Source organism: Phasianus colchicus, chromosome 3 (genome assembly GCF_987193195.1).
Source record: "Phasianus colchicus chromosome 3, bPhaCol1.hap1.1, whole genome shotgun sequence".
NCBI classification, from domain to species: Eukaryota; Metazoa; Chordata; class Aves; order Galliformes; family Phasianidae; genus Phasianus; species Phasianus colchicus.
Window position 1 is genome coordinate 52,690,001 of NC_143438.1, and position 5,628 is coordinate 52,695,628.

Below are 5,628 nucleotides of genomic sequence, written 5' to 3' on the forward strand. Positions count from 1 at the left end.
AACATGTGCAACCCATGCTTTTTTGCTCCTTTGTTGCTGGAACAAGCAGAGGGATTTCTCATGGTAGGCACCTGGGGCTTTTTCTTTCCACGAAGGGACATTTTGGTAGAGGACGTTCTCCACACTTTATCTCATGATGTATTGCACCCTCACATATATAGCTGTGTTCCTCTGAAGTCAAACCTGCAATTGTCCAAAAAAAAAAAAAAAAAGAAAAAAAGAAAAAAGAAAAGAAGGAGAAACAAAAAAGGGGAAAAAATGAAAGGTAGGATGTATGCCCTTGAAAGAATTGCACTTGAAGGGAGGCTGGAATGAGCACTTAAGGGAAGTTTCACTTGATGTGAAATCCATAAAACCCATCCTATTTCCAGATAATACTCTTTTGTCACTGAGATACACTCCAGGCGTGGGTCTTGGAATGCCAGCTCTCATGGTCTTTCTCTTTGGCTTGGCCAAGGATGCCAGTGCATTGACAGAGTTGGAGTCAGATTGTGCAGGGATGCAAAGGAATGGAACTGAGAGGCATCATGACAGGTTTCATTTTTATTTACTTTCTGGTGACCTTAAAAAAGAAGTTCTGCCACAGTTTCCCATTTTGCCTCACCAGACAGCTCCTGGCCTCTTCCTTTGTACGTCAGTTCTTTCTGCAAGACATTTCCAAGAGAAATTAGATATCTGGTGTTTTAGGGCATAGTATTTTTTCTAAAAGAATGACACTATTTTAATGCTTCTGCTAAAACCATTGTTTGTTGTTTTGTCCCTGCTGTGCCTCCCCTTCCTTCCAGCTGTACTGTTGGATACCCAGATTTGACCCCTCACAGGTGAGTGAATTATAAGATGCTTCTATTCCAATCATAGCTAGTATTTCTAGTGGTCATAGAATCACAGAATCATTAAAGTTGGAAAAGAGCTCTAAGATTCCCTAATCCAACCATCAGCCATCCCCACCATGCCCACTAACCATGTCCTTCTATGCCACATCCACACAGTTCTTGAACACCTCCTGGGATGGTGACTCCACCACCTCCCTGGGCATCCTGTGCCACTGCCTTACCACTCCTCCTGGTAAATTTTTTTTCCTAATATTTAACCTGAACATCCCCTGGCATAGCTTGAGGCCATTACCTCTTCTCACAGTTACCTGAACCCAACCCCATCCATGCTAGATATCTCCCAGCTGTAGTAGAAAGGAAGATCAGCTCTTACATCATGCTTATACTGCTGAACTATGCTGCTGTGATGTCTATAAATAACCCTCGGGGCATTTTGTATAGTTTTCACTGGGTGATATGTTGCATGTTGCCCACTCTCACACCACTGAAAGCTGCTAGATATGTCTATGCCAACATGTGGCAAGTATCTGAGAACAGCATATTAGTGTGTCTTTATCATTAGTGAAAAGACTTGATTAATTTTTGTTTAACTTTGGTATACTAACTGAAGTTAGGATAAAGTTCACTGCTACTTATTTATTTGATTTGTGGTCACTATTGAATTACAAATTTTTAACTTTCTGCCCTGAAGCTTTCTGAATTAAATCACATTGAACAAACATTCTCAGAACTCCTGAGTAGGTTGTTTTCTAAATGGACTTGAGCTCTTCTGAAGAAAGAGTTCAAAGCTCCTAGCTCACTTGGGTGCTTTTCAAAGTTCTGCACATTATGGCTGCAAAGTAGAAGATTAAAGTTCACCTCTTACACGCAGCAGCTGTCAGCAGAAAATACTGTGTTTTCTTTCTTCTGTGATTACTCCAGTCCCACATCATGTAAAATTATCCATTTCTTCTATCAAGCAAAACTACATATACTTGCCACATGGTTTAAGCAAGACTTTGTGACTCTACCTTATAAGCTTAAGAGCATCCCAGACTTGAGAGAAACTAAGAGTGAAGTGCATCTCCCCCGAGGCAATGGACACATGCTAAGTCCTGAGCCTTCCTTACTGTAGCTATAGGGTCCTATTCTTAAGCAGGATTCCCACAGACTGGAGGGTGATACCCCTTGTTTTCATATTATGAAAGTCAGTTGTGAGCAGGTGTTGTGCTTTTGTTTTCCCTCCGCTCATCACCTCCCTTCCATGCAAGTGCCTCAGTTTGCTGAAGTCTCATTGCAGAGGCTTGTATCAGGGTGGGCAGCCCCACAAGGGGAACTGAATCATGCTGTATTCTCAAGGAAGAGGTCTTCATGCAGAGGCTTTCATCAAGAGAATGTAAGGCATTGTCTTTAAAATCCAAGGGAACATAGTAAATAAGCAAGCAACACTTTTCAGCACCAGTAATTATAAAGAGAAAAAAGAAAAGTTTTGAACTCCTTTGTAATATCTGTGCTTTAAATATGAAGTGTATCTCTACAAGTGATGTGGTCTGAGAGATTTTTTGCATATTTTTTGGTTGTAATATACATTGACATTGATACTCCAGCACAGCTCCAAAATTATCAAGTGATCTGCATAGGATCTTAATCACTAAGTGCAAAAATAAGAGTAGGTTCTGAACACTTGCCCTTTATCATTGAGACAGCTGCAAGAAACAGAGCTTAAGCTAGCTTCACTCTTTAGGGCACAGAAGTTGCTTTTGTATGCAGTTTCTGGCCTGCTGGTCTCTCTCCACTGTTTGCATTTCTACCACTATTACACTGCAAATGGCGGAAAAAACATGACCAGTTGACAGTGTTTGCAGAACCACCCAGATGTGGATGGGATCTCTCCCCACAGGAAAAGAAACTTCTTTTGGGGACTTTCAAGTGAGGTCAAGACTGGAGAAAAAACTAGATTGCCTTTGCTGTGAAATGTGCCACATGTGCTGCTGGGAGAGCTCTGAGCATGCAGTCCCAACTGTAGTGCAAGTGTTTCACAAGCAGACAAGCCACAGCAGTACTGGGTGTTATCAATAACGGTGCTCCTGCCAAAAATTGTTGTACACTGTGAAGTTTCTGATGTGGAAGTTTATAAGGTTGCTCTTCTGAAGCTAGGCCTGACATCACAGCAGCACTTCCTATTTACAGACAAACCCACTTAATCCATTGCCAGGTAGCATATTTAGGAAGAGGGCAGGCGGAGAAGCTTGGGCTAATGTAAGAGCTCTCGAATCCATATGTTTCAATCCTCACGCTGACACAGAGGTTGTACCTATGCTCATTTACTTACACAGTTCAGGGTATGGGCCAACTCCCATGGGTACCTGTTTTTCTGTGAGTGGTCTTCTCCCTTTGAAAACAAAGGATTTGGAAGGGAGAGTGTTCTCAAATCAGAAGCTATCCTGGGTCTGGTAATATACATGTAACAACCCTGACCCAGGTGCATCCTTTAGTATCTCTGTGCTTCAGTTAATAAATGCTAAAAAGGATTTTCATTAGTGCAGTCCAAGGCTCCCCCAGCTTGCAGTCTGCCTGCCCTACTGAGCTCATCTGCCCAGTTCCACCCCCAGCTGGGGTTGTGGAGCGTTTCCCATTCCACCCGCTATGCCAGTGGCTGCAGCAGCTGTGTGGCTCTGAAGGCTGGCACAACTGGCCCCAGAGGTGTCACCCGCATTCTGATCACCTGTGTTGTGCCCTGGTTAATCGATGCTTGTCCAGGGCTTTGAGATTCCTCCAGGGATGCTGACTGTTCATATTTATGCATGCAACCATGTCCTGAAGTATTGTTTCCACGTCTGAATGTATGCAGAGAATTTTGTCTGCAGCAGTATCATAACACCCGTAGGTATTCTGGCTTTTGCCCTGCTTGTCCAAAGTTCTGGTGAAGAAGAAGTGGGAGATGATAAACAGGAGTGACCTTAAGAACACTGAAAGACAAAGTATTTTTGTTCCTACCCCTGCCCCCAGATAGGCGACAGAGTAAATCACATTTAAAAAAAAAAAAAAAAAGCCATTCAGCACAATGCTGTGCAATCGAAAAGACATGAATAAAGTTTGTAGCAAACCGGTAGCTTCTGAAAAATCAGACTATAAGGTATTGCCTCTGAAAGAGTTATTAAAATAACTTTGGGGAGGCAGAACTCACAACTGTTAAAAGAAGCAGCTAAGCTTGGGGAAATTGCAATCTAAAAGCAAGGTGGATTAAGCAAATCCTTCTATACAGAACCATGCTACAAGTAGGAACCCTCTAACCATCACTCGGAAGAGCTTACGCTCTGGGACTTGATATTCAGGCACATAATATGAGCATTAGTGATTGTGTCTGCACCACGGTCCAAATTAAAGAATATTATCTTGTGCTTAAGTCCATTTCTGTTCAGGAAAGCATTTAAGCATTTGTCAAAGCATATACTTAAGTGCTCTCTTGAAAGGGGATGCTCATTTCCCAGCCTGATGCATGCAGGAGTCACTGCAAACACAGAAGAGGATGCACTGGTGGCCACTGGTACCATGACTGCTCCAAAGTCATGGCCAGGCTTTGTAAGAAGGTGTGACATTTCTTCTTCCCAGATGCTGATTTTGTGGGGCAGCATTTTTGGGAAACAGTGGGAGAAGGCGAGCTTCAGAGTCACAGAAGTCGACTGGATTGCAGTGCCTAGATTTAGAGGGTTTTTTTGTACTGATCTAATTCATAATCCATAGGTTTGACGTGGCTTTCACAAGCCCCAGAGGAGCACTAACCATTTTTAAGGGAGAGAAGAGTTGCAAAGAATTTTTAATTTTCTTTCAAGAAAGTGTGCTGACAAAGACTTTTGTTCACCACCACTACTAAGTGCTCTGTGGATGGAAATCTTTCCCACAGTGCTTCCTTTCCAATGCCCAAGATTGAATCCTCCTAGGATGTGGGATAGACAAAGGTGGTGAGGAAGTAATGATTTAAAATAAAATGCAGCTTTGACTTTGACTACCCATATATTTCTTCATTGGCAAGATTATTAGAAGCAAAATAAACAAAAGCATAGGAAAAAAAAAAAGCACAGGAAATGCGACTTAAGGTTTACAGTCTCCCCTTGCTTTACCCCACAGTGCTCTGCCTAAATGGAATGGTCTTATGCTGCAGCATAAGAAGGAGATCTCTCCATGGAAATGATATATCATCACTTTCTCAGTAACCAGAGCTATTCACCATTGTGAAACAGTCAATATTGTTTTCTCCCTGTACTCCTCCCCTGTACTCTGTTTTTAGAGTCAGAAACTGCTTGCTCTAGTTAGTTAGTTTGCTGAGAGAAAAAGCGAAGCAAAACCTGGAGACAGGACTACATGAGATTAAAACCAGGTAATCTTTAACTTCATATGGCCAGTGAAGGTCAAATGTTCTTCCCCTACCTGGAGCTGACCCTCTCTAGTTAGGCACTGTGGTTTGGGTGAACTCCAGCAGCAGCTCAGGCCTACCCCAACCAGCTACCAGGTACACAGGGATCTCTTTCTTCTCTCCACTGTGAAACAGCAATCCGAGGTAGGCGAAGAACTGTGCAAACCTGTTTTCTCATCAGGCAAGATATAACTTTTGTAGCAGATACTCTACCTGTCAAGAAAATGAGAGCAGGAAAATAATCCCTTTCCTTTGCTGGAAAGTGTCTCTCAGAACAGTGGGCAGTTGTGCCTGGCCTCCTGGTTCTCATCTGGCCCAGGCAGTAGAAATCCAAAAGAAGTCATCACAGAATGGCTGGCACAGCCCTGCATGTCACCAGCCAGCTGCTTCAGTCCAGCATCT